The sequence below is a fragment of the Odocoileus virginianus genome, chromosome 29 (assembly GCF_023699985.2).
Source record: "Odocoileus virginianus isolate 20LAN1187 ecotype Illinois chromosome 29, Ovbor_1.2, whole genome shotgun sequence".
Taxonomy (NCBI): Eukaryota; Metazoa; Chordata; class Mammalia; order Artiodactyla; family Cervidae; genus Odocoileus; species Odocoileus virginianus.
Window position 1 is genome coordinate 6975963 of NC_069702.1, and position 15217 is coordinate 6991179.

At 43.4% G+C, this 15217-nt stretch overlaps 1 long non-coding RNA gene across 1 annotated transcript; it reads left to right on the forward strand.

Moving 5' to 3' along the window:
* Positions 1-3244: 3244 nt before the first annotated feature.
* LOC110135885 (uncharacterized) lies at positions 3245-14024 on the forward strand. Its single transcript, XR_002313481.2, has 4 exons — positions 3245-3259; positions 6564-6678; positions 8716-8824; positions 12779-14024. It is a non-coding gene; the product is annotated as an uncharacterized lncRNA (long non-coding RNA).
* Positions 14025-15217: the final 1193 nt, after the last annotated feature.

Consider the following 15217-nt stretch of genomic DNA (forward strand, 5'->3'; position numbering starts at 1 on the left):
CCCCTTATTAAGGGCCTCCCAGCAGGAGTGAAATTCAGTTTCCTTAGCTAAACCCATTTGAATTCATTTCCAGGAGCTAAAATTTGACAAGCGGCTTTAACAACGCACTGCGGTGGAGGCCGGGTCTGTAGCCGCCGGCATGCCTGCCACGGTCTAATTTTGTTTCTCTCCCGTTTGCCTGGTGTGATTTGTCCTTTAGAAACCAGCCTCATCTGGGAATAGTGTGCGTTTGTTAATTACCTTTACAGAGCCAGCAGATGGTGCAGGAAGCACTGTATTGTCTGTGGACCCAAGCCAAAACAGAGAGAGAGAGGCATCTGTTTATTTGTTTAATTTCTTTGCAAGGAAATGGTGGGTATAAAAATAAAACCGGTCGTCACTAGGCATTTCAAAACAAGAAACACTTTTGGTGTCGCATAATAATGGTTTAAAATAAAATTCCCTTTTATTTCCCAAAGCCTTTGCAATTCAAAGAAGCCAAGGAACCAGGAACTGGCCGTGCTGGACTCAGAGAAGGATCCATTATGTGTGGGTGCTAAATCATTTCAGTCGTGTCCCATTCTCTGCAACCCTATGGCCTGTAGCCTTCCAGACTCCTCTGTCCATGGGATTCTCTAGGCAAGAATATTAGAGTGGGTTGCCATGCCCTCCTCCAGGGGATTTTCCTGACCCAGGGATCAAACCTGCATCTTTTAGGTCTTCTACATTGGCAGAGGGGTTCTTTGCCATACCTAGGAAGCATTAGCCAGTCTTAGATGCTGGCCACACTTACCTGTTGAGGAAAAGAGGTTTCATCTCGCTGCACTCCATAGGATTGTCTCTGCTCAAGGTCATCAAACCTTGAATTTGTGAAATCCAGTGGTCACTTCATTGGCCTGACCTTTCTCAGCACAGCTAACCACTACCTTCTTCAGATGCATTATTTTCTTAGGGTGCAGGTGCCGCTCTCAAGTGTTCTCCTTCCTTCCTCGGGGCCCCGTCTTGGCTCAGCTTCTCTGCCGTGTCTCTAAACAGTGGCGACCACAAGCCTCCCTTCCTTGACTTCTTCCTCATCATCCAAATTCTTCCCAGGGCTTTAAACATCATCTTCGAACCATCAGCTTCTGACTGTCTCTCTTAAGCACTGATCTTTGCCTTCACATTTGCATGCATTTATCCAACAACTTACCATTTAAAAACCAAACAGATTTCTGGAGCACAGAGTCAGATAAATGGAAATCTTCCAGTCATGACTCACTGTCAGAGTCAATTCATACAACGAAAACCCATGAGCCAAGGGCATCTCCAGAACTAGAACTTTCTACACATTTATGTGGTTTTCACCTGCTATTTTCCTGGTCCTTCTCACCCTAAAATAACCATCGTTCTGTGTATTATTTTGTCATTTCCTTGTCATTGTTTTTTTTTTTTTTTAAGACACAGTTTTATCACATATGTATGTATGTATGCCTAAAAGAGATATCTTTTGTTTTCAGTGGTTATTTGAATTGCATTGAAAAGGCATGCTGTATGTCATTAGGTCACTAAGGTCCACTTCTCTTGTACTCTGTGGCCTTAGCCAATCTTTTTCACTGCTGTACAGATTCTTCACCATCTGAGTCACTAGAGAAGCCCAAGAATACCTGAGTGGGTAGCCTATCCCTTCTCCAGGGGATCTTCCCAACCCAGGAATTGAACCAGGGTCTCCTGCATTGCAAACAGATTCTTTACCAGCTGAGCTACCAGAGAATCCCTCCAAATATACCACCACATTTGTATCCACTTTCCTGTCCGTAGGCATTTGGGTTGTCTCTGGATTGCTATTAAAACTAGCATCATTATGAGCATCTTGTCACATCTGCTGACACATACGTTAGAGATGCATATAGGGGTGTACCTAGGAGTGAACTCCTCATTCATTCAGTTCAATTCAGTCACTCAGTCATGTCCGACTCTTTGCGACCCCATGGACTGCAGTGTGCCAGGCTTCCCTGCCCATCACCAGCTCCCAGAATTTGCAAAAACTCATGTCCATTGAGTCAGTGATGCCATCCATCCATCTCATCCCCTGTCATCCCCTTCTCCTCTTGCTCTCAGTCTTTCCCAGCAACAGGGTCTTTTCTAGGGAGTCAGTTCTTCGCATCAGGTAGCCAAAGTTTTGGGGTTTCAGCTTCAGCATTAGTCCTTCCAATGAATATTCAGGACTGATTTCCTTAAGGATGGACTGGTTAGATCTCTTTGCAGTCCAAGGGACTCTCAGAGCCTTTTCCAACACCACAGTTCAAAAGCATCAATTCTTTGGCTTTCAGCTTTCTTTATAGATAATAAATATTCAACTTTACATATTGATGCCAAACTGTCTTATACAATGATGATACCAGTACACATTCCAACTAGCAGTGTACAATATGCGTTCTTTTTGTTCCACATTCTGATCAACACTTGATATTGTTAGACTTTTAAATTTCTGTCAATTTCTGTCAATTACCTGAACATAAAATTCAATCTCATCAAGATCTTGATTTGCATTTCGCTGATTTTGCATTTTGAGCGGCTCTTCTTAAGTTTATTGCATGTTTTTTTGGTTAGTAGTATGTCTTTCCATGTCTTTTGCTCAGTTTTTCTATTGATTTATTATATTGTTGCACTGTAAGAGTTCTTAAATGTTTTGATATTTGTGTCTTTTTATACTAACCCTTTGCCTGGTGTGTGTAGTATGTATATATTCTAGTTTATAGCTTGATTCTTTTCTTTAATATGTCTTTTTTGATTAACAAAATTTCTTAATTATAATATTCTTAAATTTGTCAGTCTATTATACTTAGTCCTTTTTATCTTTATTTTTTTCCCCTATCCTAAAATGAGAAAGATACTTTTCACTACATTACAGAAGAGTTTGAAAGTTTTTACAGTGACCCTTGGGTCTCTCATTCATCCGAAATTCATTTTTGGTGTGGTGTCAGGCAGTGATCCAATTTCACTTTTTTCCTCCCATGATGAGTGACCATTTTATCACCACCTTTTGGTAAATAGCATCTCATCTCCCCACTGATCTGTCAAACCACCTGCATCCATATATTAGATTCTATATAAACATACCTTAGTTTCTGGGGTCTCTAGTCTATTACAATGGTAGGAATAAATTTTATCATTTTGTCCATCCAACACTTTTCCTTTCATCTCTTTTTAGAGATTTCCCACTCTCTCTCTGTTGGCCTTCCTACGGATGTGGACAGATGACCCAGGCAGGCCAGCAAGCATTCTCCATCTCCTGAGCAAGGTGATTAGTTTAAAATTGGTCATCTGATTAATTAAAAAGTTAAGAAAAGAGAAAGCATCTCAATGTGAGCAGAGGCAGCTGCTTGATGATAACCTTTGAGCACCTGGATCCAGCTATGCCTGAAGCAGGTTACCCTTTGCACTTCCCAGTTACACAGGCCAATGAATGCTCCTTGATAAACTTAAGGAGGGTTTTTACCTCTTGCAATTAACAAAGACACATGGCCACAGCCTCATCTACCTGCAGGTGAATCAAGAGAGTCTATGGGCAGAGTCAGTTTTCTTTTTTCAAACACTGTCTCTCCCTCTATGTGTGTATGTTAGTCACTAGTCATGTCCGATATTTTGTGACCCCATGGACTGTAGCCCACCAGGCTCCTCTGTCCATGGAATTCTCCAGGCAAGAATACTGGAGTGGGGAGCCATGCCCTTCTCCAGGGGATTTTCCTCACCCAGAGATCAAACCTGGGTCTCCTGCATTGCAAGCAGATTCTTTACCATCTGAACCACCAGGAAAACCCATATTTCTCTCTCTGCTCCAACCCAAAGACAAACAGAAGAGAGATTAAGTTCAAAAAGCTCTGAGCAACACTTTTAGGACCTTAATTAAAGCGTAGTACTCATTATTTAGGTAAATTCGATACAGAAATCCCTTATAAAGAACATATAAAAGTGATATCGCTGTGATTGAGAAAAGGCTGAGGATGCATACAGACCTCCTTATGCTGGCCTAAGAGCCATCCATTTCCATAGATTATGAATGTGATCATTATAGCCTGGAGAATTTCCCTAGCAGGTCTTACTAGACCATAAAAAAAACAAACCAAGAAAAAAAAAAGGGATCTTGGTTTTAGAGTGGGTGACTTTAGGCTATTCAGTCTGGAAATAACAGATAACAGGGCAGTTATCTTTGGAGGCCGTTCTTAATCCCTGGCAGTAACAGATGTCATCAGCATGGGGAGAATGCTGACTTTTCCGTCCTCTGGAGCAGCGGGAGAGGAGGCAGTGAGGCTTTTTGCTAGACGGAGAATCATTGTGGATCCAGCTGGGGAACCTGGGAATAGCTGCCTCGAATTTCTTCCTCCCTCCAATCTGCCTTCAAATTTATGACCCTCCCTGCTCCTGCCTCCATTGCCTCAGCACCTAAACAGTCTCCTAGAAGGAGGTGCAAATCAGCCTGTCTTTGCACTTCTGTTTGAAGTCAGATCTCTCCAGGGGAACCCACTTATCAGCTGGAATCCCACAGCCCATTGAAATCTTGGTGCATGGGTGTGTGCTAAGTCATTTCACTCATGTCCGACTCTTTTATGACTCCATAGACTGTAGCCTACCAGGCTCTTCTTTCCCTGGGATACTCCAGGCAAGAATATTGGAGTGGGGTGCCACTTCTTCCTCCAGGGGATCTTCCTTACCCAGGGATCGAGCCTACCTCTCTTATACCTCCTGCATTGGCAGGCGGGTTCTTTACCACTAGCACCACCTGGGAAGCCCTGAAATCTTGGTAGCCTGATTCAAATCCCATAATTCCATGGTCGGTGGGATTCCAAAGTCCTCCCCCACATTTATTTCTTTCCGAAACACTTAAATTATGCCAGGATCCTCTGCCTGGGGGAAAATATGGAAGGTTTATGGGAAAATAAGAAGGAGAAACACACCTGACAGGGAGGTTTATAATAGGGTAAATGATAGGGTAAGTGATAATAAGGTAAATGATAGAATCAAAATTCTACATGATCTTGAAAGATAAAGCCAAGGTAAAATTGGCATTATGAAATTGGACAGGGAGAAATGCAAGATTCTCCATTTCAAGTTTTTTTCTTTTTTTTAAGTTAAGGATAGAATGAATGAATGAATGATATATATGTATGAATGTTGTGGGGCTTCCCAGGTAGCTCTAGTGGTAAAATAAATTCACCTGCCAATGCGGGAGACATGGGTTCAATCCTTTTATCAGGAAGATCCTCTGGTTGAATAAAAAATGGCAACCCACTCCAGTATTCTTGCTGGGAGAATCCCATGGGCAGAGGAGCCAGGCAGGCTCAGTTCAGTTCAGTTCAGTCGCTCAGTCATGTCCAACTCTTCGGACTCCATGGACTGCAGCATGCCAGGCTACCAGTAAACTCGAGGAGTTTACTCAAACTCATGTCCATTGAGTCAGTGATGCCATCCAACCATCTCATCTTCTGTCGCCCCCTTCTCCTCCTGCCTTCAATCTTTCCCAGCATCAGGGTCTTTTCAAATGAGTCAGCTCTTCGCATCAGGTGGCCAAAGTATTGGAGTTTCAGCTTCAACATCAATCCTTCCAATGAACACTCAGGACTGATCTCCTTTAGGATGGACTGGTTGAATCTCCTTGAACTTCAAGCGACTCTCAAGAGACTTCTCCAACACCACAGTTCAAAAGCATCAATTCTTCTGTGCTCAGCTTTCTTTATAGTCCAACTCTCACATCCGTATATGACTACTGGAAAAACCATAGCCTTGACTAGATGGATCTTTGTTGGCAAAGTAATGTCTCTGCTTTTTAATATGCTGTCTAGGTTGGTCAAAACTTTCCTTCCAAGGAGTAAACATCTTTTAATTTCATGGCTGCAGTCACCATCTGCAGGATTTTGGAGCCCCCAAAAACCAGCCACTGTTTCCACTGTTTCCCCATCTATTTGCCATGAAGTGATAGAACTGGATGCCATGATCTTAGTTTCCTGAATGTTGAGCTTTAAGTCAACTTTTTCACTCTTCTCTTTCATTTTCATCAAGAGGTTCTTTAGTACTTCTGTAGCCTGGCAGGCTACAGTCCATGAAATTTCAAAAGAGTTGGACATAACTGAGCATCTGAGCAGAGTACAGCACATGGATGATGTAGCTATGCTTAAAAATAAGAGACGGAAATCTCTTTGCAAGGAGGAAGCCAGTATAGAGTATAATTCAGCCCGTCTCTAGGCCCTGTGGAGCCCCTACAGGATCAAACCCATAGGAGCAACCCCCAATCCAGGGTACAGGCTGGGGCAAATGGAAGCTCCTATATTTTGGTTCAAAAAACTCAGCTGGGAACAAAACTTTTAAGAGATTCAAGACCAATTGACTACAGATCATGCTTTCCACCATCTATAGGTAAGAGTCAAAATACCTTAATACAGCATATGAGCCTCTGTGACTCTGTTCCGTTTACTTTCCATTGTTTATCATGCAAAAAAACCAAGCTTGCAACAAATCAGCTATTTTGAAAACTAACGAAATAGGCGATAGAACTCGGTGTGTACATTTCCAGGTCAAAGGACGTGATCTTTGTGCTTTACTTTGCACAGATTAAACCTTATCTGGAGTTTGCTCCGTGTCCAAACCCAGGGCTTATGTTTCCAAAAAGACAATGACAAGATGGGGAAATAATCCAGCATGAGGAGCTCAGCAGCAAATGAAAAGGTAAGTCTTGTGTGGATCTATTTTGCTCAGAGAAATCTTCCAACCCCCTTGATGGCTATTTTCAAATGTTTGTAAGGTAACCGTAGATGATAGAGCAGGCATGTTTCAGGAAAAAAGCTTAGCGCCGATGTGTGAACCTTGCAGGAAGTCAGACCCAACTCTGTATAAGTACTAGCCCTGACAGGAATTGACTGTTGGGAACAACAGCAAGCCTTCTCTAGCGGGGAGTGTCCATCTACAGAAAACATGCTGTTGTGGGAGACGTGACTCTGTGCATGGAAGAGTCTAACTTACCTGAAATGTACTCCTCTCTTTGCGAGCATCACCATCAGCAGGTGCTAGGATTTCTTAGAGATGTCCAGAAGTCTTGAAAAGAACAGGAATTGTCAAGAATGGAGAAATAAGAGAGAGGAGAATGAGGAAGATGGGATTAACATTAGAGAAACTCTGAAATCTGTTAACTGGGCTTTCTAGAAACTATTTCCTCTTTCTTGCCCAGTGACATACTTCCCCCATCCTCCATGCTATTGTCTTTTACCATTTTCAGGATACTCCTTAATTAAAGGGTTAGCAATAATTCACACTAACATGTAAATGACTTAGAGAAATCCACAGTCTTTTCTGCCTAGAGCCATTGGTTATCAGTAAGTGATAATGCTAAGTAATAAACTATAGAAAGTATAGTCATTAGCAATTTGCAAGGGAGAAATCAAGGATTATGTTTGCGGGTACATATGCCAAGGGTTGATAACAAATAACAGAAATGTCCTTTAACTTCAGCACAAAATGAATCTGTTTGAAGAACACTGGGGAAGCTTTCAGAAATGAGGATGAGTCACTGCACCTTAGGGGAGATATGAACCAGGGAGGCCCTGAGGGCCTGGGGAGTAGAACAGGTGAACCTTCTCTCCCCTGACTGCTGCCAGAAAACTTTGCTCTAACTGCTGCCCTGGCCACCATATGTGTGTCTAACTTAACATTCAGATTCTAAAAAGACAGGGAATGACGGCGGATCTTGGGTCTTGTGACCACCTTGGAGGCTAAGAGAAAAAGTTCTCATGCCAGCTGGTGCAGGTGGAAGCATAAAGGAAAGGCAATCAGTGTGAAAGGTTGAAGGCAAAAGGAGAAGAGGGCCGCAGAGGATGAGATGGTTAGATAACATCACCAATGCAATGGACAGGAATCGTAGCAAACTCCAGGAGATAGCAAAGGGCAGGGAAGCCTGGTGAGCTTGGAGTTGCAAAGAGTCAGACATACTTAGAGACTGAACAAGAAGAAAAAGACAGCTGGATGTAGGAAAATGTGTGAAAGACGGACGGAGGGTCTTCTGAGCAACCTAAAATCACTTCCCACAAAGTCTTGAGAGTTGTCTCACGTCAACAACAAGTCCAGTTACTGTCACCACGATGCTCCCAATACTTGTGTCTCCCAGGTTCCAACAGGAGAAGTCCAAGTTCTGTAACAAGTATCCATGACCCATGAAGCCTTGCTCTTGACTACTTTATTGCAGTGGGAAAAGTTTTTCTTTTTTCTCTTGCCCTTTGCTGGGTTCTTTTTTACTTTAACCATTCCTAGTCTGTAGTCTGTAACTAATCTTTTTTTATTTTAACTGTTCCGAATCTGTAGTTTGTTTTTCGAGAAACTAACCTGACATGTAAATTACATCCTACACCCATCGCCCCCTAACTCTGCATGAGCTGCATTCTGTGCTCACGTGCACATGTGTGTGTATGCTCAGTGGTGTCCGACTCTTTGCGACCCCGTGGACTGTAGCCTGCCAGGCTCCTCCTCCTCCTGGAATCTTCCATGCAAGAATACTGGAATGGGTTGCCATTTCCTTCTCCAGGGGATCTTTCCAACCCAGGGATTGAAACTGCGTCTCTTGAGTCTCCTACGTCAGCAGGCGAATTCTTTACCCCTGCCCCACCTGTATATTATCCTTTAACTCTTTTTCATCACATCTTGTATCTGGAGATCACCTTTACAGCTCTCTGTTTGCAGACCACCCCTTGTAGTTTTTCTCTTTTTGCATTTCAGAAAGAAAGCCGCAGTGCAATAAACAGGAGACAATGGACCCAACAACCGGGCTACCAGACGCCAGCCTATGACTGTGTTTGAAACAATGCAAGAGGAAGAAGAATACAAGGTGCTTACAGCTTTGTCCCTTATCGCCTGCCTCTGATTGTGCACCCTCCTCTATATGATCCTCCAGATTCCTCATGGAAGGCGGGGCACAGATCTAGGGGCATGAGCCTACTGTGTCTTTCTTCCACTGGCTGAAGATTAAAGCCACCTTTCTATTTCCTCCCAACTCTGTCTCCATAATTTTGTATTTGACTTCGGTGGGCAGAGAAAGCCAAGATTTTGGCGATAGCGACTTCACTGGCTGAACGACCGCTGGGTCACATTTCTGGCTGATGCCCAGCCACCATGCACCCTGGCATTCCTGGTCCTAACACCCATTCTCCATGCAGCCCCCTTCCCACTCCTGCCAGCTTTGAGGTTTCCTGTTCGCCCTCCTAGATGATGGAACAACTTGATGGGATGCATCCACAAAGCTCCTGCTCGGTTTGGTGTCTCCATCGACTCGGGTTTTACTTTTGAGGTTTACAGTTTTGTCAAATGTGTTTCCCATGAGTCACCTCATATTTCTGGTAGCACAAGGCAGGATCTAAACAGATATGGTCCTTGGGAGCATCAGAGTCGGGGCAGAAGTAAGAGTGAGGTGCAAAACCATAATCTTTCCCTTTCCTTCTCTCTACTTCCAAGTCAGAGTAAATAGAGCTTCATATTGCCTGCTGCATAGTAGGTGCTCAATAAACACTCACTTGAAGCGCTACCAAGGGCAGAGGGCTTTTACTCCTCATGACCAATGATCGGGCCCAGATCCAGGTCTCATGAAGCCTGAGGCTTACTCAGTTTGCCTGGCCCGCGTGGGAAAAGAATACAAATTCTTATTTTGGAAGTTTTCAAAAAGACAGATGGCAGGAGGAGTGCCTTGAAGTAGACTCCTGTAAGAGAGAGACCTGAGGCACAAATGGTAAATCTCCTGGTAAATCTCCTCTGCTCACACCCACCCATGCCGTTTCACAGAAGAGAGCCAGGTAAGGAGAAGGGTCAGCCTTCATGAAGTCTTTTTTTTTTTTTAATTTAATTTACTTTTTATTGGGGTATAGATGTCTTGGGCTTCCCAGGTGGCTCAGTGGTAAAGAATCTACCTGCAATGCAGGAGATGCGGGTTTGATCCCCAGGTCAGAAAGATGCCCTAAGAGAAGGAAATGCTTGCCTGGGAAATCTCGCAGACAAAAGAGCCTGGCGATCTATAGTCCATGGGATCACAAAGCTCAGTTCAGTTCAGTTCAGTCGCTCAGTCATGTCCAACTCTTTGCGACCCGATGAACTGCAGCATGCCAGGCCTCCCTGTCCATCACCAACCCCTGGAGCCGACCCAACTCAAGAGTTGGGTCTATCTTAGCTACCGCTACCAACAACATTATAGGTGCCTTACAAAGTGGTGTTAGTTTCTGCTGTATAAGAATATGCATCTCCCGTCCCTCTTGGATGTCCCTCTCACCTCCCAACCCCCATCCCATCCACCCAGGTCATCACAGAGCACCGAGCTGAGCTGCCAGAGCAATACGGCAGTTTCCCACTATTGTCGGTTTCACACATGGGAGGGCACGTACGTTAATCCCAACCTCCCAGGTCATCCCTCCTCTTTACCCCCTGACCCTGTGTCCACATGGGCATTCTCTACACCAGTGCCTCTATTCCTGCCCTGAAAATAGGTTCATCTGTACCATCCTCCTAGCTTCCACACACACGTGTCAATATATGATATTGGTTTTTCTCTTTCTGACTTACTTCACTCTGTGTTGCAGACTTTAGGTTCAGCTGTGTCATTACCGATGGCTCAGTTTCATTCCTTTTTATGGCTTAGTAATATCCCATTGTATATAGGTATGTACCGATGAAAGCTACATGTAATCATAGGATAGTTTTTTCAAAAAAAGCACACTTAAGGAATTCCTGGAGTATTTTTAACTTATTTTTCTCACACAATTTGAAATCGCTGTTAAACTGTCTATATAAAACAACACACACACATACGTGCCTTACAGATTACATTTTAACTCATTGATGACTGAGGCCATCAATGAGATACTTTGAGTTGCCAGATTATCTAACTTTGGGGAAGGCTGTAGTAAATCTTTCTTGATAGCTTAAAATGTGAGTCTTTGAATATTTTTGGAATGTAGCATCGGTCTGGAAAGGCTCTGGTTTTCTGTTTGTTTCTTTTCTTTCTTTTTTCCCCTCTAAATTCGGGCTCAATCGGGGCCCTCTCATGTAACATTGCATGCATAGGAACCCTTCTAGAGTACTTCTTCAGTGCACAACTAAGTGCTGGGGGAGGGAAGCTGAGCTGTTGGACCTGGTGTTATGACAACAATCCCAACAGGGAATTTCTCAGATGACTGTCCATTTTAAGAGCTATTGATGTGAATCAGACATTGAAGATAAAGAGTGTGGAGTCACAGTCAAGCTTTTTTAAAAAATATTTTTTTTATGTCGAACATTTTTAATGGCTTTATTGAATTTGTTACAGTATTGCTTTTGTTTTATGGTTTTTTGGCCATGAGACATGTGGGATCTTAGTTCCTCCCGACCAGGGATCCAACCTGCACCCCCCAGCATTGGAAGGTGAAGTCTTAACCACTGGATGAAATCCCATAGCCAAGTATTAGTAACAGTGCAGTTTTGTAATATGTGCACTAGTTTTACTGAAGACCAAAGATGTTGACACTCCAAGATGAGCTCCTGAGGAACTGCCAGCCCTTTGCAGCTACGAATCTGTGTGGAAATGAAATTTATCCAATTCTGTGTAACAAATAAAATTCAAACACACATGACATTCTGAAACTTACAGAAAACTGTGACTGTTGTCTGTACCCTCAACTGTAATTTGCTTGTGTAAATTAGCAGTGACTCATTGGTTTCATTGTTTTTTTTTTAATTTATTTTTTTAATGAAGGATAATTGCTTTCATTTCAGTTTAATTCAGTTGCTCAGCCATGTCTGACTCTGCAACTCCATGGACTGCAGCACACCAGGCCTCCCTGTCCATCACCAACTCCCAGAGTCCACCCAAACCCATGTCCATTGAGTTGGTGATGCCATCCAACCATCTCATCCTCTGTCGTCCCCTTCTCCTCCTGACCTCAATCTTTCCCAGCATCGGGGTCTTTTCAAATGAGTCAGCTCTTTGCATGAGGTGGCCAAAGTATTGGAGTTTCAGTTTCAGCATCAGTCCTTCCAATGAACACCCAGGACTCATCTCCTTTAGGATGGACTGGTTGGATCTCCTTGCAGTCCAAGGGACTTGGCCTTGAACTTGGAAGTCAAGAGTCGTCTCCAACACCACACTTCAAAAGCATCAATTCTTCAGCAATCAGCTTTCTTTATAGTCCAACTATCACATCCATACATGACTACTGGAAAAACCATAATTTTTTGTTTTCTGTCAAACCTCAACATGAATTAGCCATAGGTATACATATATCGCCTCCCTTTGGAACCTCTTTCCCATCTCCCTCCCAGTCCCACCCCTCTAGATTGATGCAGAGACCATTTGAGTTTCCTGAGCCGTACATCAAATTCCCACTGAGTGTCTATTTACATACGGTAATGTAAGTTACCATGTTACTCTTTCCATACATCTCACCCTCTCCTCCCCTTTCCCTGTGTCCATAAGTGATTTCATTGTGTTTTAAACATAGGTTCTGAATTTAAACAAATAGACATTATGTCAGCATGCCACTTTGAGTTTTCAGTATAATTTTCATTTTTGCATTCTATGTACGATTTTATTTGAAAATGAGCCTTCACTGCTGAAAAAAAAAAATAGTGTGTTAGCAGGGAGAATGTGGAGTTTAGAGGTAGGTGGTTCTCAGGTTCAAATTCAAGTGATGTCCAATACTGAGTGGACCCCATAGCTGGCATTTCGCAATTGCTTGCCGGACACAGTCCAGTCATTAAAAGTGCTGCCTACAGATACAGCCTGAGACCCTTGAGGTTCTTAGTCTTTTCTTTTTTCTTTCAGGAAACATCTCACGTGAGGAAGGTGCGCTCTGCATGTCAGTATGGTTAACTGTGTTCAAAGCCCAAGAAGAACCTGGAAGATAAGGGACATTCGAGAAAAAAAAAAAAGTGCTAGGTAATTGGATCAGCCTGGCTCTGAGCCCAAGTGAATTCAGTAATTGAAGAGTTTTGTTTCTCCAAGAAGCCCTCGAGACAATGCAGGCCTTATGCTGAATCCACTGCCCAGACCTTACCTCCCAGCACTGCCCTGGCCCCAGCTTTGGGGACCTCCCGTAATCTCCTCCTGTGGACAAATGAACAAAGGCCAGTCTATTTCCCTCCGCCCCGGAGATGCCATCAGGGGAAAACAGAGCATGTTTTCTTCAAAGTCCAAAACACTCAGTTTTTGGCCAGGAGGACAAACTTGTTGAACTGGGGGAGATGGGGCTCCGATCGGAGGCTGGGAGGCGTTGGCAGGTTTCCTGACTTCGGGTGGAGTGTGCTGGGCTCCGGGTGAGAGCCTTGGTGGGAGCTGGACTGCAGGAGGAAGAAGGGGAGCTTGCCAGAACTGGCTGGCTCCAACCTCGCATTCTTGGCAAGGAGAGAGAGTCCTCGGAGGGGGAGGTCTCCAGAAGCTGCAGGGAGGTTGCCTTTCCTCTGCCTGTGTGTTTGCAGAACCGTAAAGGCAATCACATGCTTTATTAGACGTTAAGCCAGAGTTGACGCTCGGCAAAAATAAGCAAAGCCAAGGAACAAAACCCAAACGTCTCAATTAGGTCATCAGAAAGATGTCTCCTTGGTATCAACAATCAAAGTTCCTATTCATGTTTCACTGGCAGACATGAAATCTGCCTTGTTTCAGAGCTGGGGTGGTCTCCTATGCGGTCTCTCTGACCCTCGGATCATTCTTTTTTTCATTTTTAAATTGGAGGATAATTGCTTTGTAGTCTTGTGTTGGTTTCGGCCATACAGCAATGAGAATCAGCTGTAACTATATCCTCCCCTCTCTCTTGAGCCCCCCACCCCCGCCCCCCGCTCCCAATCCATCCCTCTAGGTGATCACAGAGCTGGGCTCCCTATGGTAGAGCAGCTTCCCACTAGCCATCTATTCTACATATGGCAGTGTATACCTGTCAGGGCGTTTGTCTGCTTTGCACATGGCAGGCAGAGTGGCCACCTTAGGTAGCATCTTGAAGGTGCCTTTTCTTGGCATTAACTTTCTGTTTCTCCCCATTGTCTATGAAATAAACTTCAACTCATCCCTGTCACTCAAAGCCTTCCACAATCTGTCCCTAAAGGATTTGTTTAATCTTAGTTTTACTGTAAATGATCTATCCCCTGATCAGTTTCACATTGTTTCCCATTCATGTTCTTTACTCCACGTCTTTCTTCCTGATGTTCACACACTCCCCCCCAACCTTTCCAAGTTCTACCTACTCTAAAATACAAGCCTCAGACACTGCACATTCTGTAAAAGCTCCCTGAGAAATAGTCATTAAGAAAATCAGACTTACTCTAGACTTGCCCTTTCATCCACTAGTGCTATGGTTTGGGACTAGAACAGCAACTTCTCTGAACCTCAATTTTCTCAGCTATAAAATGAGGAAAACTTACAGGGAGTGTAAAATTTTGCAGAGAAAATCACAGAGTTCTTAGCACAGGCTTACCTAGCATATAGTGTTTAAAACTCCATTTTTGAATTTACAATTAGGCTTACCCTGTTCTATCTTATTTATGATAAGGAGAAGTGTACTCCTATTGTTTCATTCTGCATTTGAAAGAATTCCTGCAAGGGAAAAGAAAGCCTGTGAAAAAACTCATGAAATCAGTAGACAACTTCACAATTACAACCTTATCACCACCTGCCTCTCTGCATTATTTCACATATGGAATCCTGGTGGTAAGTCTAATTTACCAAAGACATTTTAACTAACCATTATATCTTACCTGCTTCCCAAAGGAGCAGTAAAATCAGCATTTGCAATAGTGTAGACATTGTATTCTCTGCTCAGGTTTCCAGAACATAGAGCTATCATCTCATATTTACAGGGGACTTCAGTTTTCAAACACTGTCTTATTTGGTCACCAAAACAATCCTGGAAGTTAGGAGTACTCAGCATTTTCTCACAAAGGAAGGAAGAAGGACTCATAATGACAAAGTGAGGCCACCAGGCTAATGTCACGGTCAGTGCAGAAGCAAGTCACGTGGGCACAGGGTAGAGACCCAATAAGATTTCATAAAGCAAATGAATGAATGAATGAACAAACAGACAAGTGAGCAAAGTAACCTGCCTTCCTCTTTGGCCGAGACATACAATTCTTCAGGAGTGATGGGAGGATAATGCTCTGCGGTGACTTAAATGGGAAGGAGAGACAAAAACGACGGCTGCATATATACGTACAGAGGATTCAATTTGCTGTGAGCAGAAACAGTGTGAAGCAGCTGTACTCCAATGAAAAC